At 39.7% G+C, this 17667-nt stretch overlaps 1 protein-coding gene and 1 long non-coding RNA gene across 8 annotated transcripts in view; one reads left to right on the top strand and one right to left on the bottom strand.

The window, feature by feature from the left end:
* The window catches only part of LOC126426830 (F-box/LRR-repeat protein 14-like), a 624998-nt gene that overhangs the window by 489968 nt on the left and 117363 nt on the right, over nt 1-17667 (bottom strand). The window lies entirely within an intron of this gene.
* Nucleotides 1-17667, top strand: part of LOC126426836 (uncharacterized) — a 409903-nt gene that overhangs the window by 238108 nt on the left and 154128 nt on the right. The window lies entirely within an intron of this gene.

A 17667-nucleotide genomic window follows, 5' to 3' on the forward strand; every position in this document is an offset into this window, starting at 1 on the left:
CAATTATTGCAAGAAGACCATCACATAACTGTGCATGTGATATCAAAAGAACTTAATTTGAATCATAACATGGTGGTTGAAGTTAGTCCTACCAACACGACCCTCACACAAAGTGTCGAAGTGCCAAATTTTGGAGTCCTGGATCGCCAGCCTTGAAAAAAGTCAAATAACAAACTTTGAGAACAAAGACAACATTGATCATATTCTTTGACAGTAAAAAATTAGTTCACCACGAGTATGTGCCTCCAGGTCAAACAGCGAACCAAATTCTTTGCACTGAAGTTCTGAAATGTGTGTGACAAGCAACTTGATGTGCTCCCCCTGATTTGTGGCATTCTCAGGACTTGTTCTTACTGCACGGCAATGCAAGACCCCGTACTGTTTAAACTTTTTTACCAAGTATCTTACGAGACATTCTATTATTGCCTACCACATTTGCCATATTCACCCAACCTCTCACCTTGCAATTTTTTCTTGTTTCTGTGACAAACGAAAGGGAAGTGACTGAAAGGAAAGATCATCGAGATGTCACAGACGCCAAACGGACTGTGATGAATGAGCTTACAAGCATCGCAGTTGAAAATTTTCCCAATTGCATACAAGACCATCAGAAATGTTGGCAACTGTGTATAGACAGCCAAGGGGCTACTTCAATTTGAGCTTGGATCATTGCTCGGTAAGTGGAATTTCCTATATTTTTTAATTTTTTTAAACTAAACCTGTCCTGCAACTTTCCTGACAAAGGGAATATACAGAATCAGATACAAATAAAAACAGGAATTTCCAATGGCAGTTACACTAAAACACATCGGAGGGCCCTCTAACAAGAATTCTGGTTCGGCTCCTCACCATAGCAACACTTGGTGCATGCCGACGGCTCAGCTCAGCTGCCATCAGGGGGCAATGAATACACTAATGTTATCTGTCTGCAAGCAGCTCGATTGCACGTGTATGACTTACAAACGAAGACTTTGCAACGAGACTGTCGCAGTGGGGACCCGGGCAGTACTGGCAGCCTCTGCCTGACATTGCCCAGCAACTGCCTTGAGGATATACGCTATTTGATCAGAAGTATCCAAACACCCCCGTGTAGTTTGGAACTGCTAGATGTCACAAGATGTGGATCCACCATTATAAAATAAGGGAGGGAGTGCTGTGTTGTCAGTGAGAAGCAGAAACAGAGGAATGGGTTGGTCAGGAAAGGTCAGTGACTTTTAACATGCATTAGTCATTGAATGCCACCTGAGTAACAACTCCATCAGGGACATTTCAACGCTTCTAAAGCTGCCCAAGTTGACTGCTGGTGATGGGATTAGGAAGTGGAAATGTGAAGGAACAACTAAAGCTAAACTGAGCTCCAGCAATCTTCATATATTGACAGACAGGGAGCACAGAGAACTGTTGAGGGTAGTTGTAAAAATATGGCACAAAATCAGCAGAATCAACCACTTAAGAATTCATAAGTGTTACCAGCTGTCCGGTTACCACTGTGACTGTGTGTAGGCAGTTAAAAGGAATGAGGTACAATAGTTCAGCAGATCCTCATAAGCCACACGTTTCTGTAGTCAATACTAACAAGGGAACCTCCCCATCGCACCCCCCTCAGATTTAGTTATAACTTGGCACAGTGGATAGGCCTTGATAAACCGAGCACAGATCAATTGAGAAAACAGGAAGAAGTTGTGTGGAACTGTGAAAAAATAAGCAAAATATACAAACTGAGTAGTCCATGGGTCACATATGCAACATTATGGAGATCGTTGGTTCAGGAGCGCCGTGGTCTCGTGGTAGCGTGAGCAGCTGCAGATGAAGAGGTCAGAGGTCCTTGGTTCAAGTCTTCCCACAAGTGAAAATTTTACTTTCTTTATTTTTGCGTAGTTATTATCTGTCCGTTCGTTCATTGATGTCTCTGTTCACTGTAATAAGTTTAGTGTCTGTGTTTTGCGACCACATCGCAAAACCGTGCGATCAGTAGACGAAAGGACGTGCCTCTCCAATGGGAACGGAAAACATTTGATCGCAAGGTCATAGGTCAACCGATTCCTCCACAGGAAAACACATCTGATATATTCTATACGACACTGGTGACGGCATGTGCGTCACATGACAGGAATATGTTGTCGACCGACCTAACTTGTACACTTGGCGAATGGGTAAAAAGACTCTTCTACCTTGCCCGATTTAGGTTTTCTTGTGGATGTGATAATTACTCCCAAAAAAGTGATGAAAACATAAGAGTTTGTCACATAAACTGGAAATAAAAAATTAAAATTTTCACTTGATGGAATATTTGAACCTAGGACCTTTCGTTCCGCAGCTGCTCACGTTACCACGAGACCACGGAGCTCCTGCTGTCCCAGCGTCCTTGATGTTACATATCTTTCCATGAACTACTCAGTTTGTATATTTTGCTTATTTTTTCTCAGTTCCACACAACTTCTACCTGTTTTCTCAATTGATCTGTGTTCAATTTTTCAAGGCCTATCCACTGTGACAACTTATAACTAAATCTGAGGGGGGTGCGATTGGGAGGTTCCCTTGTAAGCGAAACTTGAGGCGGCATAAAGAGCGACGTTACTGGAGCATGGATGACTGCAAGGGCCATGTGTTTGGCGAATGCCTGGAGAACATTGGATGTCATGTGTAGTGTCAATAGTAAAATATGGAGGAGGTGGGGTTACAGTATGAGGAGTTTTTTTTTTTTTTTTTTTTTTTTTTGTACAGTGTGGTCCTGTTACTGCAGTTAAACAAATGTTAAATGCAGAAGGATATGCATACATTTTAAAGCATTGTGTACTGTGTACAGTAGAGGAACATTTCAGACACCAGAATTATTTATATGAGAGTTACAATGCACCCTAATGTAAAGCAACACATGTGAGGGAATGGTTTGAGGACAATCAAGACTCCTGAAATGGACTGTCTTGCCAGAGTCCTGCTCTGAAACCAATGGAACACCTCTGGGACGAGCCAGAATGTCAAATTTGCTGCAGGCTGTAGCATCTGACAGCACCACCTTCTCTGGTTTCATGTTTTCAAGAAAAATGGGCAATCAATTCACACACCTACATGAAAGTCTCCCCAGCAGAGCTCGAGCAGTCGTAAGGCACAGGGTGGACACACCCCATATTAATGTTCACCAAAATGTGTCCTGATACTTCAGTTCGTGTATTGTGGAATACATTCACATTGATCTGGTGGCAGATGCAAGAGACATGCGGATTTATCTGCCAGGAGAGATATTAATAGTAGCCACTAACTTTTTGTAGACGATGCTGTTAGCTATACTGAAGTACTGTCAGAAAGAAGCTACATAAATATTCAGTCAGCCTTGATAAGGTTTCCAAGTGGTGCAAAGATTGGCAACTTGCTTTGACTCTCCGGTGGGCACACCGCAGCATATACACCACAAATTTTAGTTTTCTGAGTGTCCACTGGTCAGTGCTAGTTGTCGGTTTCCATGGAATCTAGTATGCAATCTTCATCACAGATGGGAGTGTGTGTAACCTCATTTGAAACCAAACCTGGCCACTGTTCTGTTGAAACAGCATTGTTAACTTCAGTTCTCCCTCTGCAGTGTGATTGCCACCAGGCGCCTTGTCATGTAAGAATTTGTTCAACATTATATGCTTATGATTTGTTACACACGTTTTCATCATTTATTCTTGTTTAGAATGTTAATTTGTTGTTTCATGGATACACTATATTTATTTCCAGGGAAAGTGATATTGTAAGGGTCCTGAAGAGATCCTACGAGTTCTAGTGGAAATTTCGGTAGATGAGTTGACTATTTTGATATGGATGAGGAAATTATTGAAGCTGACAACCACAGTAGTCAATCCAAACAGTCACATAAAGAAGATGACAGTCAGGAAACAGCAGCACATGATGTTACGGAAGGTAACTACACGTTTTATATTGGAAAAGACAGTGAAACTTTTTGGATAAGTCAGCCCCTAACTGCATGGAAAACAAGTGCTAAAAACATTATCAGAACTTTATCAGACCCAAAAGGGACTGCCAAAAATGCACCTTTAGAAGCATTTTCTCTTTTTATCACAAAAAACATGATAGAAGACATTGTAGCTCATACCAACAGATGGATTGGGAAAAAACGTACAGATACCAACTATTCTAGAGCTCACAATTTCAAAGACACTTCAGCAGAAGAAATTCATGCTCTTTCTGGTGAACTTTTTTTAATTGGCATAAAGAAAGAACATCATGCCAACTGCAGTGGACTATGGGCATGTTTCTATTTTCTTCTCAGTGCAATTGCGTTTGACAATATAGAGACAAGGACTGAACACAGGTCTACAGATAAACCGGCACCTCTTTGTGAGTTTCACCAAGAATTTGTGAATAACTGTATTGCTCATTATAATGTCAGTGAATTTGTAAAAATTGATGAAATTCTGCAGGCTTTTAGAGGCCATTGTGGGTTTGTAAAGTACATGCCAAAAAAGACTGCCAAGTATGGTATTAAAATATACACTCTTAGTGAAGCAAAAACATTTTATGCCCTCAATTTCCAAGTGTATTGTGGCAAACAGTTCGCTGGGCCATATCTAAAATCAAATAAACCTGAAGATGTTGTCGAAAGACTGGTAACTCCCACAGACGGCATGAACAGGAATGTTATGACTGATAACTATTACACCAGTTATAGTCTAGCTACGAATCTTCTAGATAAAAAGTTGATTACCATCAGCACTTTGGGGAAAAAAAAGAAAACAAAAGAAAAGAAAAAATTACAGGGAAATTCCACCTGAATTTCAGGCTAGTAACACAAAGGAAAGCAAAGTGACACTCAGCAGTTTTCAGTACGATTTCTGCTCATCTTCAACCGCAACTTTTAAAAAAAGGATAAAGTTGATCCTCCTCTCTACGATGCATGATACAAATGAAATTTATGTCGAAAGTGGGAAATCAGCAGCAAATTTGGACTATAACAGAACCAAGGGAGGAGTGGATACTGTGGATCAGATGTGTGCATCATACACAACAGCTAGAATAACCAGGTGATGGCCGCTGTCATTATTCTATTGACATCTTGATATTGGACGAATAAATTTGATCATCATCTTTAGCCACAACAACCCAGACAATAAAGACAGACGACTGCTTTTTCTAAAAAAAACCTTTTGTATAGCCTTATGAACGCTCATCTAGAACAAAGAGCGAAATTATCAAACCTTATGAAAGATATACAAATATTTCTTGAAAAATTTGGAAAAGGAGGACCAGTTCATGACAAACCTAAACCTGGAATATGTCACATATGTGGACGACAGAAAAATGTCAGGACAAAGACATCGTGCAACAATTGTGGAAACAATGCCTGCAAGAAGCATTCTTGTCAGAACATTATGCATTTCTCTTGTGACACTAATGACCAGCGGATGGAAATTCGTTTTGACTGAAGATGTTTATTTACGTAACCTATTTTAATAGAGTTCACTGATTTTTTTTCTTTTACTTTTATGTGAAATAAATAATTAATGCAATGACATGCTGTTTTATTTCACTTTTTACCCAATGGTTTGTCTACAAACAATAACAATGTGAAGACAAAATTGCAGTGTAAATGCTGTGGTGTGCCCACTCATGTGAAATCAGAAGTCGCACCCACCAAAGGGTTAAGTGTGTAAAATTTTGCACGTCACAAAACGAAAAATCGTAGCATCCTATGACTGTAATATCAGAGAGTCACTGTTGGAATCAGCCAACTCATACCAATACCTGGGTTATGAAATGGAATGATCATATAGGTTTAGTTGTGGATAAAGCAGGTGGTAGACTTAGGTTAGCTGGTAGAATACTGGGGAACTGCAACCAGTCTACAAAGGAGATTGCTTACAAATTATTCATATGCCCGGTTCTACAGTACCGGTACTAACCAAGTGTGCGAGACCCATGCCAAATAGGATTGACAGGCGATATTGAATGTATACAGGGATGAGCACCACAAATAGTCACAGGTTTGTTTGATATGTGGGAGAGTGTCACAGATACTGAAGGAACTGAACTAAAAGACTCTTGAAGATAGAAGTACATTACCCTGAAAACCAAAGTTTCAAGAATGATGACTCTAGGAACATACTACAATCCCCTATGTATCGCTCACATAAGGATTGCGAGCATAAAATTGGAATAATTACTTTAAGCACAGAGGCATTCAAACAATCATTCTTGCCACACTGCATACGTGAATGGAATGGGAAGAAACCCTAATAACTGGTACAATGGGACATACACTCTGCCATGCACTTCACGATGGTTTGCAGAGTGTAAATATACATGCACAGATGCAGATGTAGATACCCTGAAGACAGAAATTGGCAATATTGTGGTAAGGATTTCTGGTGTGTTGACACTGCAGTGAATAACCTTTGATGAACAAGTAAAACCCTGACAATGATGAAGCTGTGTTTAGAAATATACACTGGTGAAGAATAAGACACTATTAAAAACAGCATTTCAGCTATATTATTATTATTATTATTATTATTATTATTATTATTATTATTAATCTTTGTTTTGTAAGAGATCAGTCAGTGTTGGTGTACAGGGAAGTTGTGTTAAAAGATATTTTTAAACCTTAAAAACATTGCCTTAACAATGTCATTTATTTTAAATGGTTGATTAATTATACTAAAACACATCAATACAGAAATCAGAAGGAAAACACTTCCTCTAAATTAAAAACATTATTTTGAAAATGGAAACTTTAATGTTTTCAAAAGCTTGTTTAGTGTCTTATGTTGTCTCAAAGGAAGCATGTTCAAAAGTGGTGAAAATTTATATACTGACAATAGATTAACAAAGTCAAAAAAGTTTTCAATAACAAGCAATTCAGACCGCAATAAACTTTTATTTTTAATTGTGGTTACCAGTTTCGGTCTACAAGACCGTCCTCAGACCAAGGTTCCAGGTGATGTGAGCAGTTGCTATGTAGTACTGACTGCTACCCAGTACTGTTGGCAGTTTGTGACATATATCAATGGGTACTACACACCAGCTCACAGTACTGTCTCCTCGCATCATCTTGAAGAATCTAGGTCTGAGGAGTCTTCTATGCCATAACTGGTAAGTTTATTGCAACCTGGATTGCTTTTTATTAAAAAATTAAATTATTAAAAATTCTTCCATAATACTGCCATTAATTATTAATTTGTGAATTGGCTCACCCTTAAAAGATTTGAAAACATACTAAAAATGATGTCCAACATACTTTTAAAACTCACAAAAATTCTTTTTGTCTCTACAGAGAATGATTTTTCTCCAATCATAATTTACAATTATAGGTTAACTATCTTTAGTATCAGTATTTCTGAGGAGATCCAATTTTTTAAAAAAAAGTTTGTTATGGTCTGTTTCTTTTTCAGAAAATTTAATTGCCAACATTTGAAACTACAAGGACCATACTGAAAGTTGTGAGCAACCCATAGTTAAAATTCAAATTCCAGCAACTTAACTAAAACAATCACAGGATTGTAATCTACAGATCTCCTACCATACGTTGCCACATTGTGATATCATTAGTGTATCACATGACCACAGGCAGAACTTCCAAAATGGCAGACAGCGATGTTTCGTTTCGACAGGTGCCATCATTGAATTCCTTATTAGAGAGAGAAAATCTGCTGCTGAAATTCACCTCAGACTTGAAAGTGCTATGAAGATGTCCGCATGGGTGCTAACAGTATCAGGAGATGGCTGAAGCATTTTGAAGATGGGAAAACAAGTATCTAAGATAAGCCTCATAGCAGTAACCCACGAACTGCCTCCATGGAATGCAAAAACAAAAGAGTTGGTGAGCTCATCAGAGAAGACTGGCTTGTCACAGTGAATTAAATTGGAGCTAAGCTCACAATAGGGCAAAGTGCAGTGCAAGAAATGATTCAAAGCTTAGGTAATCAAAAAGTTTGTGTCCGTTGGGTCCTACATTTATTGACCGAAGACCACAAACTTCAAAGAAGAACCATCAACCAAAACCTCCTTCAGAGATTGCAAAATGAAGCTGATGACTTTTTGACAAGTATTGTGACAGGTGATGAACAGCAAGAGATGGTGGATATTCAGAAAGCAGTGTGACAGAGTCTTCATGCAGATGGAAAGGAGTTCGATTGCAAGTGTATTTTACAAGTTGCAGAACAATGGGAAAAACTGGTGCAAACGAATGGAGAGTATGTTGAAAACTCTGTAGATTGCAATTATGTCCAGGGTGTCTCAAAAGAAAGTTTATGTTTGAAGATCTTTCCGTCCATGCACAAAAAATTGGAGGGGGTTGCATTAACTGTTTGCTTGTCCTTTGCGAATTCAGCAGGGAGCAGACTGCATGTTCTGTGTGTGAGAATTTTATAAAAATGGTCATTTGGTGACTGTACCATGCAGTAAATTTTGAAGTGAACATGGATTGTACAATGTAAATTATGATAGCCATGATGGACCACATAATGTAAATGATGCTATAAGTGTTCCTGTCACCCATTTGAAGAGGCCAGTCTAAAACTGTCCAAACCGAAATCCTGCCGGCTGAGGTCATCAAGTATGGGCAAAGCCATGGAGAGTATAGATTGGTCTGTTTGTTATGATCCTTTCCCCTCCCTTTGTAAGTGTGTTCCTTAAATGTGCATAGATCATCACTGCACTGAATTCTGTAAAAAGAGCTTAAACTGCACCCTTACAAAATCAAATTGGAGCAAGAATTAAAGCCTCAAGATACCAGACATAGGCTGCAGTTCATTAATCACGTGACTGACTGCCCTTCATTGGACAACATCTTGTTTTCTGACAAGGCTCGTTTTCACCTGAACGCTCACATCAAAAAGCAAAATTGGCACGCAATGAATCCTAAACAGAAGGATGAGAAACCGTTTCATATGCCAAAAGTTACTATACTGCCAGCCATGTCGGCTCTAGGAATAATTAGCCCATACTTTTACGAGGATGACAGTGGTCGTGCTATTACAGCGAATTCAGAATGTTATCTGGTAATGTTAAATTATTTTTTGGCGACTGAATTGCAAAACTTCTGTGGTTATAATCAAACATGGTTTCAGTATGACAGAGCCACAGCACACACTTCCAATGCACCTATACTGCAAGTTCAAGAAATTTTCCCTGGTAAATTGATATCCAGGAGGGGTGACACAAATTGGCCCTCACACAGTCCAGATTTGAGTCCCTGGATTTTTTCTTATAGAGTTATATCAAATCTTAAGAGTTTGTCAATAATCTGACGCCTCTGAAGCAACTGAAAGAAAATATCCATAGCGAAGTGACAGCTCACCCTGTGTCTGCATGCCTAACTGTCATGCAAAACTTTGTTCATCACTTAAATAAGTGCAGTATGCATGCTGGATTGCATTTAAATGACATTTTTTAAGAAGTAAATTCCTAAATTGTATATTTCAACAATAAAGAAAGATTTTGTTGATAGACTTCAACCTCTATTTTATTTTGACACTTTAAATATAAACTTTCTTTTGAGAGACCCTGTACTCGGTGTGTCTAAAAAGTTAATATTAAAGATTTAAAAACTATTGCTCAATAGTTTCAGTATGAGTCTTGTAGGCTCTCAGGTGGGAAGGAAATCGCATTGACCAGAAACTGCATCACTGAAACAAATTTTGAGTATACACATTTGTGATTTCCCTGCACCTTAAACGATTTGGACCACAACTGGTGGCTTCAGGAGTTGCAAGAAAGGGACACATCCCCGAGTCGAAGTTCGCAGTAGGGGAAGAAGGTGCTCCCGTCTTTTGGTCACGTTCATTGTTAGGGGCCTGTGGTTTTTAATCAGAAGCTTGTCAGACAAAATATTAGGCTACTATTAAAAGGGCATGCTGCTCTCTTTGGAGAGCTGTAGACAGCATAAAACTGGTACTGAGCAATGTGATATAAGTCAGCAGTGAAGTGGTATTCCCCAGTTGATTGTATGCGAGCAGTGTAGTAACATGATTCAATGTGAACACATGACAGAATGGCAGAAAGGAGCATCTGTGTTTGGATGTGCCCATGACCACTCTGTGAATGGACGCTGTGTGATAGGACTGCTGTTACTTTCTATATATGTAAATGATCTGGCAGACAGGGTAAGCAGCAGTCTGTGGCTGTTAGCTGATGATGCTGTGGTGTATGGAAAGGGGTTGTCGTTGAGCAACTGTAGGAGGATACAGGATGACTTGGAAAAAGTTTCTGGTTGTTGTGATGAATTGAAGATAGCTCAGATGAGCATTAAAAATAACCTTGTAATGTTTGAATACAGTATTGGTAGGATTGAGGTAGGGAAGGCAAATGGTTGACTTTGCTTTAATGGGAAAATTTCAGGGAAGTGTGGTTCATCTGTAAAGGAAATCGCATGTAGAACAGTAGAGCAGCCCATTGTCGAGTACTGTTCCAGTGTTTGGGATTTGCAGCAGGTCAGATTAAAGGAAGACATTGAAGCAGTTCACAGGCAGGCTGCTCGTCTTGTTACCAGTAGGTTTGAACAAAATGCAAGTGTTACAGGGAAGCCTCAGGAACTCAAATGGGAATCACCAGAAGAAAGACAACATTATTTTTGGGGAGTACTATTGAGAAAATTTAGAGAACCGGCATTTGAGGCTGAATGCACATTGATTCTACTGTCACCAGAGTACATTTCACATAAGGACCATAAAGATAAGATTAGAGAGATTAGGGTTCGTATAGAGGTATATAGACAGTCCTTTTTTCCTCATTCTATTTTTGAGTGGAACAGAACAGGACCAGTAGTGGGACGGGGTACCCTCCTCAAGGCACCATACGGTGGCTTGCGGAATATGTATGTAGATGTAGATGAACGGTGTTGCCCAATTGTTGACTTATCGAAACAGACTGCCCAAAAAATTTACAAGGAATGGTGTACCATTTGCAACCAAGAACAGTGGTTGTCAGGTTATCCTAACTGACCACAACTAGACACGAGTGGCATCCCTTGCAATGTCAATGAGTTTCACTCCTAACACAAATTGCTACTGCTGGTTTAGGTCCACCTAAATCAGCTTCGGACCTAAACCAGCTTCTGAGCAACCACTGCACAGGTAACTGCGAGCAATGAGCGTTTGGAGTCAGGTGCCTCGCAAAAGGCACTGCTCACTGCGGAACATGAACCTGCAAATATTGAGTGTCCGTTCGACACTCAAACTGATCAGTAGCTGGAGGGGGTATGTGGTGTGGTAAGAGCTGTCACAATTTTGCTTCTTTTTGGGATGATGCAAAGTGTCAAGTGCACTGATGGCCCAGTGAGGCATTTAATCTTATGTGTGTGGAGGATTTAAGCCAGGCAGCACGCGGTGCTGTGATATTTTTGGAGTGCTATCCATGTCAATACTCAGGCACATTCACCAATGCTATCGTGAACACGAATCGACGATCCCTGTTTTCGACGATTCTCAGTGATCACGTGTTGAATTTTCTCTGCCTCTTCCCAACGAGTATATTGTACATCCTCCTGTCACCAATGATGATGAGAGCCACATTCACAGCACTATAACATGTTCTCGATTTAAGTGACACTTTGGCACCCTACTGCACTACAAATGGCCTCCCGAATAACTCAATCTTAATCCTGTAGAAAATGTTTGCACTACTTGTAACAGCATGTGAAACGCAAAAATCACCATTCCGTATAGATCTGTCAAACTTGAAAGGTCTATACAATCTAATTATTAATCAGTAGCTTCTGTGGGGCACCGCGTAACTGAGACCATTGTCAAGGAGCAGCAGGTGATAGTGTTTAACATTCCATCAACATCAAAATCATTAAGATTCGGAGCACAAGTTCGGATCAGGGAAGGATGCAAAAGGAAATTGCCTGTGCCCCTTCAAAGGAACCATCCAGGCATTTGCCTGAAGTGATTTAGGGAAACCGCGGAAAACCTAAATGAGGATAGCCGAACACGGGTTCGAACCATCATCCTCCCAAATGTATCAGTGTTGAGGCTACAAGTGGTGCTACACAGTATTAATAGGATGTCCATCTATCTACCACCTATGTCTACATCAGCAAGCCACAATATGGTGTGGGGCAGATAGTACCCTTTACCACTACTCATCATTTCCTTTTCTGTTCCACTCACAAATACAGCGAGGGAAAAATGAGTGTCTCTATGCCTCTGTAAGAGCTCTACTCTCTCATATCTCATCCTCGTGGTCCTTACACAAAATGTACATTGGTGGCAGTATAATCATTATGCAGTCAGCTTCAAATGCTAGTTCTCTGAATTTTGTCAATAGTGTTCCTTGAAAAGTACATCACCTTCTCTCAAGAAATTCCCATTTGAGTCCACAAAGCATCTCTGTAATATTTGCATGTCATTTGAACCTACTGGTAATAAAGCTGGCAGCCCACCATCTCTGTATTGCTTCCACATCTTCCTTCAGTATGACCTAGTTTGGATCCCAAACACTTGAGCAGTACTCGAGAATGGGTCGCACTGGTGTCCTATATGCGATCTCCTTTACAGATGAACCAAATTTTGCCAAAATTCTCCTGCTAAACTGAAGTCAACAATTTGCCTTCCCTGCGACAATCCTTATGTGCTCATTCCATTTCATATCATTTTGCAACATTACTCCCACATATCTGAATTGATCTGACTGGATCAAACATCATGCTACTAATGCTGAATTTGAACGTTAGGGGATTGTTTTTCCTACTCATCTGCAATAACTTACATTTTTCTACATTTAGAACAAGAAATATTGTATCCTACAATCACTCAACAGCACCTTACTGTACACAACAGCGTCAGATGATTTATGTACGAGGGCAGTTCGATAAGTAATGCTACACATTTTTTTTCTCGGCCAATTTTGGTTGAAAAAAATCGGAAATTTCTTGTGGAATATTTTCAAACATTGCCGCTTCATCTCGTATAGTTTCATTGACTTCCGACAGGCGGCAGCACTGTACAGAGCTGTTAAAATGGCATCTGTAATGGATGTGTGTTGCAAACAACGGGCAGTGATCGAGTTTCTTTTGGCGGAAAACCAGGGCATCTCAGATATTCATAGGCGCTTGCAGAATGTCTACAGTGATCTGGCAGTGGACAAAAGCACGGTGAGTCGTTGGGCAAAGCGTGTGTCATCATCGCCGCAAGGTCAAGCAAGACTGACTGATCTCCCACGTGTGGGCCGGCCGTGCACAGCTGTGACTCCTGCAATGGCGGAGCGTGCGAACACACTCGTTCGAGATGATCGACGGATCACCATCAAACAACTCAGTGCTCAACTTGACATCTCTGTTGGTAGTGCTGTCACAATTGTTCACCAGTTGGGATATTCAAAGGTTTGTTCCCGCTGGGTCCCTCGTTGTCTAACCGAACACCATAAAGAGCAAAGTAGAACCATCTGTGCGGAATTGCTTGCTCGTCATGTGGCTGAGGGTGACAATTTCTTGTCAAAGATTGTTACAGGCGATGAAACATGGGTTCATCACTTCGAACCTGAAACAAAACGGCAATCAATGGAGTGGGTTCACACCCACTCCCCTACCAAGAAAAAGTTTAAAGCCATACCCTCAGCCGGTAAAGTCATGGTTACAGTCTTCTGGGACGCTGAAGGGGTTATTCTGTTCGATGTCCTTCCCCATGGTCAAACGATCAACTCTGAAGTGTATTGTGCTACTCTTCAGAAATTGAAGAAACGACTTCAGCGTGTTCGTAGGCACAAAAATCTGAACGAATTTCTCCTTCTTCATGACAACGCAAGACCTCACACAAGTCTTCGCACCCGAGAGGAGCTCACAAAACTTCAGTGGACTGTTCTTCCTCATGCACCCTACAGCCCCGATCTCGCACTGTCAGATTTCCATATGTTTGGCCCAATGAAGCACGCAATCCGTGGGAGGCACTACGCGGATGATGAAGAAGTTATTGATGCAGTACGACGTTGGCTCCGACATCGACCAGTGGAATGGTACCGTGCAGGCATACAGGCCCTCATTTCAAGGTGGCGTAAGGCCGTAGCATTGAATGGAGATTACGTTGAAAAATAGTGTTGTGTAGCTAAAAGATTGGGGAATAACCTGGTGTATTTCAATGCTGAATAAAACAACCCCTGTTTCAGAAAAAAAAATGTGTTGCATTACTTATTGAATTGCCCTTGTATATAGAGAATAAGAGTGGCCCTGTAACACTTCCCTGGGGCACTCCAGACGATACCCTTGTCTCTGATGAACACTTTTGATCAAAGACAACATATTGGGTTCTACATAACAAGCCAGTCAAATATCTCATAACCTACTCCATACAGTGTGCCACTGTGTCAAACCCTTTCTGGAGATCTGGGAACATGAATTCTGCATGCCGCCCTTCATCCACAAGGCAGAGGATATTGTGCGAGAAAAGTGTAAGTTGAGTTTTGCACGAGTGATGCTTTCTAAATTTGCACAATCTTATGTACAGTTGCTTTTTCATGTCAAGGAAATTTATTATCTTTGAACGGAGAATGGTTTCAAACTCAAATGTATATATACCAAACATAACACTGGACGTAATGTGATGAGTAATTTGAGACACACACAATGCCAATAAAGAAACAAAATCTTATGGAATGTATGCAACAAAGTAATAACAAAACAAAAAATATTTTATTGCAGCTCCCCTGCATTTTTATTTCATTCGTTTACACAAATTAAAATAAATATGACACAAGAAAAAGGAATGTAATAAATAATAATAAACCTTTCCGACCAAAGTGGACCGAAGAAAGGAAGAAGGCCTTTGGGGAGGCAATGAAGAAATACTGGAGAAATAAGAAGAACATTAAGAAATGTTAATCACCTGCTTATCGTTCTCCCATGGGGACATTCGCTAATAATAATAATAATAATAATAATAATTGGGAAGGAGGAGGAATAATTTGAGAACTGATTGTTTGGCTTTTGCAGATGATCTTGCCATCTTAGCTGAATCTATGGACGAGGCAACAATACAGATAAATCTCCTGCAACAGACAACTTTGAAAACAGGCCTGTAAGTAACTTTTGAAAAAACAGAGTATATGACCAACGCAAAAGAGGCACCAAAATACATGGAAAATGACTGGGCAAGAATAAAAAAGGTTACTTAATTTAAATACCTGGGTGAAATAATACAAGTGAGTGTTTTGGACAAACAGCAAAGAAATTAGAAGCAGCTTTCCAACTAGCAGAAAACTTGTATAACAAGACATCTTTATCCATAAATGCAAAACCCTGGCACTAAAACGCTGTCATCAGACCAGAATGCCTTTATGCTCCAGAATGACCTCCTTTAAATACAACCAAATAATTAGGTGAAACAGAAATGAAGGAAAGGAATATAATCAGGAAAATTTTGGGACCAAAATATGACAACAGGAAATGGAAATTAGGAAGTAATAAAGAAGTTTATGAAAGTATAGAATGAATATCAGACACAATGAGGATGAGAATAGTTGTATTCTGTGGGCACCTAAACTGGCTAAATGAGAAAAAAATAACAAAAAGAAATTTTAACTTTTTAAAGAAACTCAAAAACTTCAGAGACATGGATCAAGGACATTGAAGGAGACCTGACGGAAATGGAAATGACAGATGAAAAAATATGAAAAACAGAAAAGTCCAGAACAAAAGTTAAAAGTTTCCAGGGCTTCCAGAAGAAAACAAAGATAAAGACAGGCACAATATGGATAGCATAAAGGAGAGAACAACATAAGGAAATTACAAAAAGCTACTGGAAAGGAGGACAGGTGAAAAGAAACAAATCTTAAGTTATTTCATCTCATCTCATTTGCTTTTTCTCACAGAACTAACAACTGTATCATTCATATGCTACAGAAACATCACTGCAGTCCTCCAAAACAGATGTACAACACCAAAATTTGCTGGACTCAATAGTGAAAGAAAACACTGTGAGCGAATACAGTTAAATACCGATGTAAATGTTCCTAGCAAAAAATACAGTTAATTTAGTGCATCTGGTTGTTTAAACTGTTATCATATCAATAAAGTGCAAAATGAGTACGCCAATCAATAATGATGATGATGATGATGATGATGATGATGATAATAATAAGTTAAAAGGAAGTGACGCTTCATCAAGGTCCGCGTCACTTTCCATTTTTAACCAGACTTAACGTCTGAGAAACTAAAGAAATAATAACAATAATAATAATAAAGAAAGAATATGCCTCCGGTATGTTATTATTATTATTGTTATTATTCAGGTAGTGAAGAGAGACGAAAATTTGATAGTCATGGGTGACTGGAATTCGTCAGTAGGAAAAGGGAGAGAAGGAAACATAGTAGGTGAATATGGATTGGGGGGAAGGAATGAAAGAGGAAGCCACCTTGTAGAATTTTGCACAGAGCATAACTTAATCATAGCTAACACTTGGTTCAAGAATCATAAAAGAAGGTTGTATACCTGGAAGAATCCTGGAGATACTATAAGGTATCAGATAGATTATATAATGGTAAGACAGAGATTTAGGAACCAGGTTTTAAATTGTAAGACATTTCCTGGGGCAGATGTGGATTCTGACCACAATCTATTGGTTATGAACTGCAGATTGAAACTGAAGAAACTGCAAAAAGGTGGGAATTTAAGGAGATGGGACCTGGATAAACTGAAAGAACCAGAGGTTGTACAGAGTTTCAGGGAGAGCATAAGAGAACAATTGACAGCAGTGGGGGAAAGAAGTACAGTAGAAAAAGAATGGGTAGCTCTGAGGGATGAAGTAGTGAAGGCAGCAGATGATCAAGTAGGTAAAAAGACGAGGGCTAATAGAAATCCTTGGGTAACAGAAGAAATATTGAATTTAATTGATGAAAGGAGAAAATATAAAAACACAGTAAATGAAGCAGGCAAAAGGGAATACAAACGTCTCAAAAATGAGATCGACAGGAAGTGCAAAATGGCTAAGCAGGGATGGCTAGAGGACAAATGTAAGGATTTAGAGGCTTGTCTCACTAGGGGTAAGATAGATACTGCCTACAGGAAAATTAAAGAGACCTTTGGAGAGAAGAGAACCACTTGTATGAATATCAAGAGCTCAGATGGCAACCCAGTTCTAAGCAAAGAAGGGAAGACAGAAAGGTGGAAAGAGTATATAGAGGGTTTATACAAGGGCGATGTACTTGAGGACAATATTATGGAAATGGAAGAGAATGTAGATGAAGACGAAATGGGAGATAAGATACTGCGTGAAGAGTTTGACAGAGCACTGAAAGACCTGAGTCGAAACAAGGCCCCGGGAGTAGACAACATTCCATTAGAACTACTGATGGTCTCGGGAGAGCCAGTCATGACAAAAATCTGCCATCTGGTGAGCACGATGTATGAGACAGGCGAAATTCCCTCAGACATCAAGAAAAATATAATAATTCCAATCCCAAAGAAAGCAGGTGTTGACAGATGTGAAAATTACCGAACTATCAGTTTAATAAGTCACAGCTGCAAAATACTAACGCGAATTCTTTACAGACGAATGGAAAAACTGGTAGAAGCTGACCTCGGGGAAGATCAGTTTGGATTCCGTAGAAATGTTGGAACACGTGAGGCAATACTAACCTTACGACTTATCTTAGAAGAAAGATTAAGAAAAGGCAAACCTACGTTTCTAGCATTTGTAGACTTAGAGAAAGCTTTTGACAATGTTAACTGGAATACTCTC

Source organism: Schistocerca serialis, chromosome 11, assembly GCF_023864345.2.
Source record: "Schistocerca serialis cubense isolate TAMUIC-IGC-003099 chromosome 11, iqSchSeri2.2, whole genome shotgun sequence".
Taxonomy (NCBI): Eukaryota; Metazoa; Arthropoda; class Insecta; order Orthoptera; family Acrididae; genus Schistocerca; species Schistocerca serialis.